Source organism: Parasteatoda tepidariorum, unplaced genomic scaffold, assembly GCF_043381705.1.
Source record: "Parasteatoda tepidariorum isolate YZ-2023 unplaced genomic scaffold, CAS_Ptep_4.0 HiC_scaffold_60, whole genome shotgun sequence".
NCBI classification, from domain to species: Eukaryota; Metazoa; Arthropoda; class Arachnida; order Araneae; family Theridiidae; genus Parasteatoda; species Parasteatoda tepidariorum.
In genome coordinates, this window is record NW_027261840.1 from 1 (window position 1) to 15,400 (window position 15,400).

Here is a 15,400-nt window from a genome sequence, read left to right on the forward strand (position 1 = left end):
TTTGATCATGTTCAATTTAGAGTTAATGTGACATATGAGACAATACCTCACTTTCCCAGACAGCAGTGTCAGATGCTTAAATATTTATAAGTCTAAATTTGCATTGTTTTTTTATTTTTTTTATTAAACAGCAATAACTTCTAAACTTTTAGTTCCGTTGATTAGGATTTGATTTCTTTTTTTCGATTTAACATGAACAAATTCATCAGAATCACTACCTCCTTTGTCTAGATAGCAAAATTTCAGTTTTGCACCACTCTGACTTCTTCTGTAGATTTAAGATAGTGGCAAAGCTAACATCAAATATCTGCATTTGGCTTAAAATAAGAGTTTTGTAAGAATTAAATGGTTTCCTCTAAATATTTTCATGTTCACCTATTTTGAAAGAATGTTCCTAGGTCCTTAGCTTTGTTCCCTAGTTTTACTAGTTCCCTAGTTTTATGAGAAAACGAGTTAATATTATGTAAGTACTTATTTTTCCATCCAAACATAAAAGTTATTTTGAATTTCATTAGCTATGGTCTGATCCTTATAATTAATATCACTAGAAAAAGAAATTCTATATTTATATAAATGAATGTCTATGGGTCTTTTAGAGATTCATAAATCAGCCGTCCGAAAGCAATGACATTTGGCATATCAATAATTTGGAGCACAAAGAAGATCACTGCCATTATTCAAACCATCTATGACGAACTGTTCAAGCAGAATGAGTAAAAAAAGCGAAATGGAATTTTCTGATTGGTAAAGCATTACCCATTGTTTTAAATTTAGTTTTCGATAAGTGAATTTTTCAAATATTTTACAGATGACCTCATTAGTGATATTTATTAGCTTATAGGTTTAATTGTTAAAAAAAAAGAACGTAAGCTTATTGCTAGTACATTAATATTTAATTATTGTTTATAACTGCTTTGTCAGATAAATTCGATGAACATTAATGGTAGCATTTTATTTATTTATTTTAATTTTGCAACTTGATAACTATTCGAATTTTATTCTTGTTTCCTGATATTAGTTAAGTTTCTTTTTTTAAGGTAGAAAAAACACTATTACATTTAAATACGAATTTCATGTTAAATTTTATCTCCAAGGCCTGTGAACAGTTCTTTCTTGGTTTGAGTGTTGTGGGGAGCATTGAATATAGCTTTGGTGGCTGATAAAAAGCTGGAAAATTTTTAAAATTTTGTTATTAAATTTTTATGAAAAAAAAATTTTCTTGCCAGACACTGAAAAAATTGCTGTTATTATAATTTGGGTCCGTTAACGCACCCTTCACAAAATATCTTTTTATAAAAACGGACCCTTCACAAATTTGTTTATCTTCATTATTATTTTGTTAATCGAATAAACCCTTTCCAGGGCAGAAAACAAGAAAGATGGATGTAAACGAATTAAGTTTTGTCTTCGGCAGACGATTCTTCCGTTATTCGTCCGAAATTAATATTCTGCGTTCAGCAGTATAGGCTAAATACCAAATATTTGTATGTTGCATCTCTAATTTAGAAGCAGCAATTGTTGTTTATTTTTTAAAATTTAATTTTTTTAATTACAATTTTACAGTGTTGAGCATAATCTTGTATGTCTATACAATTTAAAAACTTCTTGAAAAAAAATTTTTTTTTGCAATAACGGACCCTATTTGCACAAATTCATAAAAGCTGACCCTGGTTGAAAGAATGTGAGTAATTTTTTCACAATTTCACGAAAAACGGACCTTTCACAAAATGTCTGGACAGACCCCTGGTTATAAATGTTTGATTGCCTGGTAATTAAACTCAAAAACATCAGATAGTGGGATTCTCCAGAAATATGTTTTATTAAAAAGATTTTTTACTTCTGAAGGTTATATTTATATTTTTGTTTAAATTTGTATTTATATGTTTCTGTCATTCATTATCTTATGTTTCTCAGCAGGTGAGCGGCACTGATTCGTTTCCAGTATTTGAATCCCAGCCCTTCATCTTCTCCTCCTCCTTCTTCTTCCAGTTCTTCTCAATGTCTTCCTCTGTATCCACACCTCCAGCCAGAGTCAGAAGTAAGTTATTTATTTGTCTGTTATTATTTTTTTTATTCTAAAGGACTTTTCTTATTCTAATTTAGAAAAAAATTGTTTTTACTTGATTTTTTTTTCTTTTTTTCTTTTAATTTTAAATCACAAATTATTATATTACAATTAATTTCACGAAAGGGAAAAAGATCGACCTTTAAAGGAAATGAATGCAATCATTGGGGATTTCTCTTTAAGTTTGTTTGAACATTGACTAACCCTATATTTTTATTTGAAAAACTTTTTGTTAGACTTCTAAACTTAAATATCCGTATTTACGCACTAACTTAAGTGGATAGTTTTTATTCAGTAAGGATTTTTATTCAGATATTATAAAATCATTTAAATGATTGGTTAATTTTATTTTTTTCATATATGTAACATTGTTTATTTTTTTAATTAAAGTCTATCAAAAACAGGTGAGTTTCTGTATAAAGCAATAACAGTCTGTATACATGGTGCTCAGAAAGGTTCAAGTCCCAGTGCACTCTTTTAACTTTTGTTTTCAAACAGCTGCAGCTATTTAAAGGTGTCTGTAGTTGTTGGAGTGTCTATGTATTGTAAAATAGTTACGTACTACATGATTATATTATCTAAAATGCCAACTGCAGATTTGTGTTCCTATCCTGATAGCGGTATGAGATATGGGAAAAAGTAATGATGATGATAATAATAATTTTTAAAAATTTGTACATTTGAAAGAATACAAAAGAGAAACTCTTTGAGTACTTAAAATGATCATAGTACTGTAAAGATTGCTGAAAAAAATATAGTAAAAACCAAACATAAAGAAAAAAAAATTTATTATAAAGAAATATTATCTTACTTACTTACTTATCCTCTACGTGCCTTTGGGCACTTAAGGCCTCTAGCATATCCCTCCAACGCCTCCTGTCTCTAGCAATAGATCTTGCTTCCTCCCAGCTAGATATTCTACATTATTTTAATTTGTTCAAAAACATGCGCTGGATGGTAAGTCTGGGTCTTCCTCTTGTTCTTTTACCATCAAGGGCTCATGTAAGCGCAAAAGATGTAATTTTTTCTTTGGGCATTCTAAGGATATGTCCAAGCCAGCTCCATCTTTGTTTTTTAATTTCATCTTCAATTGTTTTATACTTTAGTTTTCTTCTTGTTTATGAATATTTGTTGTATCTGTCTGTTTTAAACTGGAGGTTTGTACATTTGGATGAAATAAGTACAATGTCATCAGCAAAATCAAGGTCTTCTGAAGTAGTTGTGAAATTCCACCTTATTCCTCTTTTTTCATCTTTCAAGCTGTTTCGCATAATCCAGTCTATCACCAGTATAAATAAAAATCCTGATAAAACACATTCCTGTCTCACGCCAGTTTTTACCAAAAATAATTCAGTTAATTCTCCATTTACTTCTTATACATGCTTTGCTGTTATCATACATATCTTTGATTATGTTAATATATTTCTCTGGTATATTATAAAGTGGTAAAATTTCCCATAATTTCTCTCTCTTAACTGAATCAAAGGCTATACTGAAATCAATAAAGTTTAAATATAAAGAGGTGTTAAATTCTAAGCTTTGCTCAATGATATTTCTAAGTGTGAAGATTTGCTGCATTGTTCCATTTCCACTGCGGAAACCTGCTTGTTCTTCTCTTAAAATTCCATAAATTTCATGTTTTAGTCTATTCAAAATTATCCTTCTAAATATTTTTCCCGGTATGGAAAGTAGGCTAATGCCCCTCCAATTTTCGCATTTTGTTAGATCGCCTTTCTTGGGAATTTTCACTATTACTGCTTCTTTCCATTGTTCTGGTATTTCATTTCTCCAGATTTCATTGAAGAGCTTTTGCAACTGTCTGCCTTTGCAAAATCTGCCTTAAGCGTCTCTGCCACGATTCCATCTCTCCCTGCAGCCTTCTTTGGTTTTGTGGCCCTCGGGGCATTCTGTACCTCATCCAGCGAGATATCTTCCAAAGAAAAATCTACAGTAGATGCTACATTTAATGTAACATTTGGGAGTTGCTCAGAATTTTCAACATGGTGTGCGTTAGGCGTATCTTCAAAAGATTCTCTCCATCTTTCTTCGATCATCTTATCCGTAGTAAGTAACTTATGGTTTTTTTTTCTCATATTGCACATTGCAAATTTCATTTATTTCCTTTTATTTGTTTCACTTTCTGATAGAAAGTACTTATTTGTCCTTTATGCGTTGCATCTTGAGCTTCAGTAGCAAGGTCTGTGAAATATTTCCTTTTGTCTTTTCTGGCTGACTTTTTTACTTCACTATCAATTTGACTATATTGCTGTCTATACCGATTAAATAAAATTGCAATATGATCGATTTGATTTTTTGCTCTTCCGTCTAGTGTGGTCCATGTACATTTATGTATCTCTCTATGCTTGAATCTACTCCCACCTATGTTCAGACTATTTAGTTCGCACAGGGAAACAAACCGTTCTCCATTTTCGTTCTTCTCGCCCGGTGATTCGTTTCCCATGGAGGTTTCATCATCACTTATCCGTTTTCCAACCTCAGCATTGAGGTCTCCCATAAGAATTATCATGTCATGTTTTGGAACTCGATTTAAAATACATTGTAGTTGATCATAAAATGTCTCCTTTTCCTCCTCATCAGCATCATTCGTTTGTGCATACACTTGAATAATTGATAGTTTAATGTATTTTGAATAAAATCGTGCTCTTAAAATTCTATCATTGATTGGTTCCCATTCCAAGAGACTCTTCGCTGTTTCTTTATTAATGATTAGCGCCACGCCTCTTTCGTGCTTTTCTTCAGCTCCTGAGTACAAAATGATTTGTTCATTTCCAGTTTTAGGCTTGCCAAAACCTGTCCATCTTAGTTCTGATATTTCCAAGATATCCAAATGGTATCTATCCATTTCTATTGACACCTGTCTGCTTTTTCCACATTGGTGCATAGTTCTTACATTTCAAGCACCAATTCGTAACTTGTTTTTAGGTTTCATCAATGACTTCTTCCGCTTCAAAGGCTCCAAATGGCTTTCCCTTCGACACTTCATAGGCGTGATTTCCTCATTCCAGGTTAGATAACTGTCATTTGGAATTTCACAAGTCATTGCTTCCGCTAAGAGAATTTGGCCCGATATGCTTTTGGTTTCTGTAGTCAGGGATGTTTTACGGGGTAGAGGGACTAGCCCTACGCCCAACCCTCCTCCTTTATCCAGGCTTGGGTCTGGCGCTCGAAATAGCCGAAGCTATCCATATGGCGGAGTTAATATTGTCTTAGTAAGTCATAAAAAGTTGCATAATATGTAAGCTGGAAGATGTGGAGGGAACTTAAGCATTATCTAGCAAATGAAGTATGGATTAATAATTTTTTTATGCCAAATAGAATTAAATCAAAACCTCAATGAATAGGATAAACAATTTAGCAAAGCCTGATGTATATTAATTAGTTTTTTTTATTTAAATATTAATTTAAAAGTTTTTACAGGTAAAACTTATATGTAATTGCATTATAAAATTAAAACATGTTAAACGCATTAAAGGTTTTTTAAATAATAAAAAAATTACTGTCCCTTATTCAGTAATAACTTTCCCTTTTAATTGTATTTTAGGTTGGTACTGTAATTAAAAAACAATAGTTTTTCCTATTAGTTGTAAAGCTATTTTTTTTTTTTAAATTAAACTCTTGATATAGTTTATAATAATAAGTTATTATAGTTTGTACAAAAAATTTTTTTCCTGCTCACTTGCAATTTATTGAAAGAAGGCTGGAGGGACAGTAATTACCCTCAATAAAGTAACACATAGAGTTTTTAACATTAAGTATAACTTATATACCATAAAGGAAATGTTAACCTTTAATATTCTTTAGTGAGAAATGTTATTTCTAACCTAGAACAGGGTGCGCAGCATTTTTAAAAAATGCTTAAAGGTGCTTATTTTTTACTTACAGTTTTTAAATGACCTTAAAAGTGCTTTTTTTTCAGGGTTTGTAAAAAGTGCTTAATTTTCTTTCTTTTAAAAAGTTTTTTTTTTTCATTGCCGTATTGATTGTCATTTTAAATTATAAAAAAATGTGTGATTTTCACGATTTTCTTTGCAATATTTATCAGAAACTAGTTATTTTATCACGATTATGTAAAGTTTTTAATTTTTTTAAAAAAATTTATTGATTTTTTGTTTATATATAATTATAAGCAAATATATAAATAATTATAATAATTTTTTTGAAATTTTATTAATAAACTTTAAAAATAGAAAAAAGTAATTTTTATTACTGCACTAATCATAATTATGATTTTTTTTTAAAAGTGATTAAAACAATTTTTTTGAGTGCCTGAAAAGTACTTAAAATGTGCTTTTTTTGTTGTAAAATCTGGCTATGCACCCTACCAGGAGTTTTGTTCTATTCATCTAAAGCCACCAATATAGTTTTGTTTGCCACTTTATGTATTTGAAGTACACAAATATTGCATTCAAAATGATGTGTAAAACAAAATATACTAATTATTCAAAGAATATGTATGTTATGTAAACAGTCATACTAAATCATATTATATGTGTCTATGTATCCTTTTAATATAGTAACGTATTTAAAAGTTCATTTTTGTGACAGTCATGACATTTCACTTGCGTTTTATTTTCTTGAAAATATAATTTAAATACAAAATGTGACATATTGTTTTTTATCATTTGGAAGAGCAGTTTAAGATGAAATATTAATAATTAAAAAAAAAGAAAGAAAGAATGTTACTTTAGCATATAAAACAATTGAGAAAATGACCCTTTACCTACACCTTCAATTTCTGACATCTATGAATTTGATTTAAATATGGTTTTGCTAGCATTATAAACTATCAATACAAACATGATTTAACCCTTCTACTGAGATTTCTTCAGTTCCTTCAAATTTACTTATTTTGATTGTAATAATAGAATTTAAAAAAAAAAATCTTGTCATTTTGAATCCTGTTAATTAGATTTCATTATTTTATAGGCATACTAACTTTTTTTACAATACGTCAATATGACATTTTTATGAAATAGTAATGTAATACATTTAAATAAATGTGTTTATCAAAACCAAATTACAGGGAAACTTTAAATCTTAGTTTAAATAGCATAAATATTGAATTATTTTTTATTCTACTGCCTTGAAATCATTCCGAATATTTATTTATTCCCTGTGATTGTAATTATTGATAAACTTGCTAGTGCTTAAATCTATATTTAAAAAATTGTAATTAAAGCTAAAGAATTAAAATATTTGTCTTCTAAAATCTTAAGTAATATCTCAGTACCTGAAACATAGACAAAATGGAATCTTAATTTCAAACTCTGCTTAATTTCTTTTAACACAGTACAATTTTGATATCCTAATTTTCTGGGTACAAGAAAAAGAATTGAAGTGCCTCAATTACAAATAAAATTAGTTAAATTTAATATGGTATTATAACTTGGTATATTATAACTAGGTAATGCCTCTATTATCAAAATAACTTCCTTTTCTTGTTATGCATCCTACAAAANATTGTTTTTAATCATTTGGAAGAGCAGTTTAACATGAAATAATAATAATTAAAAAAAAGGAAAGGTTACTTTAGCATATAAAACAATTGAGAAAATGACCCTTTACCTACACCTTCAATTTCTGACATCTATGAATTTGATGATGCTAGTATTTAAATATGATTTTGCTAGCATTATAAACTATCAATACAAGCATGATTTAACTCTTCTACTGAGATTTCTTCAGTTCCTTCAAATTTGCTTATTTTGATTGTTATAATAGAATTAAAAAAAAAATTCTTGTCATTTTGAATCCTGTTGAAANCATTATTTTATAGGCATACTAACTTTTATTACAATACGTCAATATGACATTTTTATGAAATAGTACAGTAATGTAATACATTTAAATAAATATGTTTATCAAAACCAAATTACAGGGAAACTTTAAATCTTAGTTTAAATAGCATAAATATCGAATTATTTTTTATTCTACTGCCTTGAAATCATTCCGAATATTTATTTATTCACTGTGATTGTAATTATTGATAAACTTGCTAGTGCTTAAATCTATATTTAAGAAATTGTAATTAAAACTAAAGAATTAAAATATTTGTCTTCTAAAATCTTAAGTAATATCTCATTACCTGAAAAATAGACAAAATGGAATCTTAATTTTAAACTCTGCTTAATTTCTTTTAACACAGTACAATTTTGATATCCTAATTTTCTGGGTACAAGAAAAAGAATTAAAGTGATATCAAATATCAAAATAACTTCCTTTTCTTATTATGCATCCTACAAAATGTATATCATACATATAAAAAGAAAATTAATTTATGAGAACCATTTATTCAATTAAAATTTGCATTATCACATTCATGAAAGCTTTTGTTTAATAGTCTTATATAGTTTGCTTTAGAAAAACATGAGATTGAAACTTAAATTTATGAAAATGCTGAATCGATTTTTTTAAACTACGTTTACCCTCTAGGTACCCCCACCCAATATCCTTCTGAAGGTTATATTTACATTTATGTTTAAATTTGTATTTTTATGTATCTATCATTCATTATCTTATGTTTCTCAGCAGGTGAGTGGCACTGATTTGTTTCCAGTATTTGAATCCCAGCACTTCATCTTCTCCTCCTCCTTCTTCCAGTTCTTCTCAATGTCTTGCTCTGTATCCACACCTCCAGCCAGAGTCAGAAGTAAGCTATTTATTTGTCTGTTTTTTTTTTAATTCTAAAGGACTTTTCTTATTCTAATTTTGAAAAAAATTGTTTTTACTTGATTTTTTTTCTTTTTTTATTTTAATTTTAAATCACGAGTTATTATATTACAATTAATTTCACAAATCAACTTTCTTTTAATAAACATACCTTTTTTTTTCGATATACTCTAATTTTCAATCCCTAGAATATAGGGTCTTAAAACGTGAAAGGAGTTTTTAAAAAAAATCTGAGTGAAATAAAAAATTCCAATGGTAAATCTGTATTTTTTTTTAACAAAACAAAATTTTAACCTTGATTAAATGTTTCGCCCAGGGCTACTTAAATCCTTAGTTGTAGGGTACAAATTTTTGTTGCTGTGTTAGTCAGTTATTTGTTTGCTAAAAATTACTTATGTAGAAAAGTTTTAACTAATAATTTTTTTTATAACAGAAAAACTTGACTGATAATTTTTGTTTTCTTAGAATTAAGAAGGAACTTCAAAAACCTGTTTTTTCAAAATAGATGCAAATAAATGTAAAATTTGTCTCAAGGATTAATTTAAAAAGGAAAAAAAAATCTTAAAATATTTTTGTTTATTATTAATTTTTTGAGTGATCAAAATGCAAGTGAGCAATGCAAGTTATTAAAATTGCCTTCCTTCCTTTTTATTCAAAATGAGCATTATAGAACTTATATAATAAATTTAAAATTTCTTATTTACTGTTTCACTCAGCATGAAACCATCAAACAGTACAATAAAGAGCTTTATATATGTGTAAAGTTTTTTAATAAGTTTTCAGTCAGTAGCAGTAATGCATAATTATTTAATTAAAAAAAAACATTATAAAAATGTCTTACTAATTTAAGCGGATCTGTTTCAATATTTGGAATTTTAGCAAAAGTGAAAAAATACTCGTAATTATTAGTTAAGTAAAAAAATCATTTTATAATTTTTATATATTTGTCTCCGTCTGGTGTATACTATCTACGTAAATTTTTTTTAAACTGCTAATACTGTAAGGAGGGAAAGCAAATATTAAACTAATACCAAGTTTATATATGATTGTAATATGCTTGGATGTGATCAAAGTTATTTATTTATTTAATGATTGATTATTCTACACAATTTTATTCTGTACATATCAGCAACAATTTTTTTTTTGATTCTCTCTGCAGTAGATAAAAGAATTAATTTAAGTTATTCATGGTCCATCTAACATAAGGGCTTAGGTTATGTTACTTACTAATAGCTTAAAATGACTGTTTTTTAGAACTTCTAAGCTAATATGTCATTTTCCTGGCATTCAAAATGTGGTGAATTTCTATTTTATTTTTTTCTTGAGAGAATGTCAATAAACTACACTGCTATCTGTAAGATATTAATAAATGTAACTAAATAAATATACAAAAAACATGTTTTGATTGTGTTGAAGACTTTAAATTTGTAGAAATTTTTTGGTCTGAATTGTCATGTTTCCTAAGAATCACCCATATACCACCTACGCCATAAGCTACTAATTTTACTAAAACTGCTCATTTATACTAAGCAATAATGTTCCTTTAAAGATTTTTTTTCGTGGATAAACTTATTATCCCAGAGTGTTTCTCTTTAAGCTGGAATGGTCATTAATGCTTATGTTGGGTAATTGATTTTCAGCGATTTTTGTCAGAAGAAATTTCTCTTGTGCATAATATTTTTTATTCTAATTATGGGATTGCTAACCTATAGAATTAATTAAGTAGTAAGAAAAAGTTAATTTTGAGAGTTTATGAATAGTAATTTTATATTCAATTTGTCAAGCTTTATGGACATTACTTATTTTTATGAAAATAAAAAGTACATCATAAATGTAATTTTTTTATNTTCAATTTGTCAAGCTTTATGGACATTACTTATTTTTTATGAAAATAAAAAGTACATCATAAATGTAATTTTTTTATTACTTTTGATGAATAATTTTAATGTAATCAGGGGTGAGATTTTTCCGCTTTTTAGCTGATTTCCGCTTTTTTCACTTTTATCTCTTGAATTTCAGCTTTTTTTTTTATCAAAAATTCAGATTTTTCTAAAAATTTCACTTTTTTTTATAAGTATTCCGCTTTTTCAGAAAATTCACCCATTTTCAAAGAGAAACAGAAAATTCAAACTACATAGCTACCAATCCTTTCTCATTTTTACTTATTTTAGCTATTTTCTCCCCTTTTACTCGCAGCAGATAAGATTTTCCGAATTTTTTACCCGCCCTCCAGATAGATCCGATTTTTGTAGTTCAAACGAGGCTGTTTCTGACAAGCCTTTTAGAGGTCCCAAGCCTGGAATCTGCCACTATCTCGATTCTTATTCACACGATTTTAATATGAAACATAGCTTTTCATATTTGCGTGTTGAGATTCTTATTCACGCGATTTGAATATTGTACGTTCTGATTCGTATTTACGCCTTTTTAAAAACCTATGAAGCGATTCGTATTCACGCAAGTTTAAAATTCAATGTCTTGATTTGCTCATGCTGTTTATAATATCAAACATTGATTTTCATTTATACGTGATTTTAAAATAAGGCATTGGGATTCGCATTCACGCATTCTAAAAATTATGCATCATAATTCTTATTTATGCAATCTAAAAATTACGCATCATGATTCGTATTTACGCGATCTAAAAATTATGAATCGTGATTTGTATTTACGCGTTTTAAAAATTCTATATCCCAGTTTGTATTTTCTCATTTTCAAAATCGTATATCTAGTTTCATATTCATGTGATTTCAAAATCCATAATTGTTATTCATATTCACGCAATTTTAAGATCAACTATCGCGATTCTTGTAAGAAGTAAATTTTTTTAAAATTAGTTACTATAAAGGTGACTGTTTTTCTAACGACGATTATTAGTATATGTAAGTGTTACAACATCAGAGAAACTGGAAGGGAATATATTCAAAACTTACATTCTGTGCTTGCAAAGAAGAAAAAATAGGATTTGTCACAAGATGTTTGAAGATGGACTAACGACTAAATATAGCAAACATAAAAGATATAGCAAACAAAAGCAATCACTTAAAAAGGGATTTAATTAATTTTTTTTTTTTGGAAAAAGAGTTAATTAACTCATCATCAAAATTTTATTTATAATTGCTGTTATTTATGCTATAAAATGCAAAATTCTTATCAAATAAAAAACAATTATCTAAACAGTTGCTGATTGTCATGTAATTTTTCAAACTAAAATAGCAATTTTTGTATGTTAAGGAGTTACTATATATTTCTACTTCACTGTTATTGATATGTTTCAGAGGGCTCTAGTTAGATTAGACTATAATATGAACATAATGATTCGGTCCATTGTTAAATTTTTTTTTTCCAATATAATTTAAAAAGTAATATTACTGATATATTTGCTATAAATCACATAACAGTATTTATTAAAAGAAATGAAATATTAATGTATATTCTCAGTAGTTTTAATTTGCTAAACCAGGTAGTTTTTCAAGTAATAATTGTCTCTTATGTGAACTGAGGAAAAATATAATTTCCAGCTTTATTTTTTCAATTGGTAATTTTTATTTTCACTAAATGTTAAGTATCAATGTAGTCGTTTTTATAATAATAGATTAGTACACAATTGTATGTCAACACATTATTTATTACCTTAAACTGTCTGGAATTTATTATTAAAGGGCTGCGCTTGCGTAAAATTTACTATCGTGGAGATTCAGCTTTTTTGCCTTTTGGCTAATCTCATCCCTGTGTAATTCAACTGTTTAAATTATTTTGAAACAATTTAAAATTTTTCTTAATAGAAAAAGGGGTAATCACATGCTATTTTTAATTTTTAAAAAAATATATCATTCTATATAAATATTTTACATCACAACATCTACAATAACAATCTCTTATTTTAATTCCCATCTAAAAGTGTCTATTTATCAGGGTGGCCATCCACCTGGAAAACCTTGAAAACCTGGAATTATCAGGCAATTTTTTTATACTGGAAAAATCAGGGAAATTTGGATAAAAACCTGGAAAAATCAGGCAATTTTAAAGGAAAGCTGGAAATTTTTTCTTTCATAATATTTTTAATTTCACTAATTTAAATTATTTACTAATTTTCTTAATTTAAATTATTTAATTCATTATACCCAATCTTTTTAGACAGAAATGTATCTCCAAACAGTTGAAACATCATCTACTTAACGATACTTTGCTTGCATCAAAATTTGCTCCATTACAGCTCTGCTAAACTAGAATGCCACATAAAATTAAATTTTCCCACTGTTGCTAAACGAATGTAGAAACCTTTGACCGCTATAGGACTGTGCAATTTAGGAGAGATTGTGATGGAGGTGGAAGAAGGGATTAGGATAATAGCTTCTGTTATTAAATTCTGTCCTTGGGCTGAATCCATTTACGGCTCAAGTTTATTCCGATGCTTTCGTGGTAATTTTTTTCCATTTTGACAAAATGTTTTTGTATTTTTAACTTTATAAAATTCTCCAAAAATTGGTTGGTTATAATTTAATAATAATAGATTTTATATCCCACTCTTTTTCTGAAAGTTTTTGTATTCCCATTCAAAGAAATCTGTGAATTATTTTTTCTCAGCAAACCAACCAATCACACATTTTTTTTTTTTACAATCGCTAACAGCAATGTCGACAAATTGTTGCATTAATGCTAATTTTTTCTATTTCATTTTAATCTTTTATAACATACTTTAATTTGAGAAAAATAGGTTTTTTTAAGAACTAACTATATATTAATATTTAATTTTACTCTTTTGTTGGTCAATATATGATTTTTGATTCAAAATTTTGTACCAAAGCATTAAAAAACAAATAAAAAATCTTGCCATATTGTCAAAATAAATAATTTTTTTCAAGATGATATGTTAAAAAAATAACATTTTGAATAAAATATTTTATAATATAGACACTTTTCTTGTACACACATCCTACACTTTATAAGAAAAAAGAAACAAAAACCTGGAAATTTTAGGATTTTTATCTGGAAAAATCAGGGAAATTTGAAATCTGATTTGAGTGACCACCCTGTAGCATTCTAATGGCATGTGAACTCTTAAAATTAGAATAATTTTCACCTTTTTCCACCACTACATTTAAATATTTTTGAAGTCGGATAAAGAATTTATCTTGCTCAAAATTATATTTCTTGATCCTATAAAAATTCTATTTCAATTTAAAATTTGGGCTTTAGTTTGCTTCCAATGTATTTTGTTCAAAACTCAAAAATTGAAATGTTATGTAATAGGTACTAAATATACTAGTGTAGGTTCAAAGTATTATATTAATATATATTTGTTATTTATTAATACTGTACCTATACTGAGCAGTTTTAATACTGATACTGTGAAAATGAGTGTCTTATAGCTCCTAGAAAGAACAAAATATGTACGAGAGAAAAATTACTTGACAGTGGCAAATATCGACTATCGTGAGTCGGCTGCAAGCAGTTGATGCCAAGTTATGCAGAATGCAGTTAATCTTTATTCTGATAGGATGATCTACAAAAAAATGTGTTTTACTTTTAATTTTATAACTTTAAACCACCAGAGAGGGGAGCAAATAATAAATAAAGTTATTCAGTACTGATTTATTGAATATTTTCTTTTTATTCACCTTGTATCAAAATGGTTATAGTATACATATTGTAATGTTAGATTTTTCATTCCTAAATTTTTTAAATTTTCTCTATGGGTACAGTTTTTTATTTTCTTAGAAAGGCAAGATATATACATATATAAATGTTCATAAAAGATTATGTTATACAAATGTTCATAAAAGATTATGTTTATTTTAAAGCTAACAAGGCCTGATTTTATAAATTTGTCACAAACTGTCATTATCATTCTTTGTCATAAATCATGTATAAATTCGAAAAATACAGTTTTTGTAAGTTCTTTTGAAGTTAATATTAGTGTGCCTCTAATAACATATGAAAATGTAAGTTTTTTTTCGTATAAATTTAAGCAAATTCTAAATTTATTCCAATTTTTCAAATTTAGAATACATATTATTTTATTTTTATTTAGTATTTCAAAGTCTTATTAGTCAAATAATGTTTATTTCATTAAATACTATTAAATTAGGCATTTGAAAAACTTAAAATAAAATAATTCAAGCATAAATAGTTTGAAGACAAATAATTTAGTATTATGGATGATAATTATTGTGGAAACATGGATTCATGCTTGAAATCTAATATCTTAGATGTACTAAAGAAAAAAACACAAAAAATTTCAGAATTTTATGTTGAAATGTGCATGTTTTTTACACCTTTACTGATACATTTTGCTTTACAACCCTGGAGGTGTTTGCTTGACAAAATGTTGACTATGATACACACCATTTAAAAAGAATTTCCTTAGCATAGGTTTTACCTTATCTACAAGATATTCCTTTTTTTCTTACTTTGCATTTTATAATCTCTCTTTTTTTGTGGGTCAATGTAGATTTTTTATGATCTTACAAAAATATTTATATAATTTTTTTCATGGAAGTATATGATAAAGTAACTCTCTTTGGTAATTTGGCACTAAAGCATTCTTCTTAGATCTAAAAATCATTGCTCTTCTTAACTTTATAAATCTGTAATTTTTTTTTATTTGCAAATTTTATGAATGAAAATTTTCATTGTTTTATT

General features: G+C 27.5%; 1 long non-coding RNA gene across 1 annotated transcript in view; it reads left to right on the forward strand.

The window, feature by feature from the left end:
* The first annotated feature begins 52 nt into the window (after nucleotides 1-52).
* The window catches only part of LOC122272619 (uncharacterized), a 21,798-nt gene continuing 6,450 nt past the window's right edge, over nucleotides 53-15,400 (forward strand). Inside the window, exons 1-3 of the long non-coding RNA XR_011636013.1 lie at nucleotides 53-744; nucleotides 1,915-2,038; nucleotides 8,615-8,735. This is a non-coding gene — a long non-coding RNA (uncharacterized lncRNA). The remainder of the gene's footprint in view (nucleotides 745-1,914; nucleotides 2,039-8,614; nucleotides 8,736-15,400) is intronic.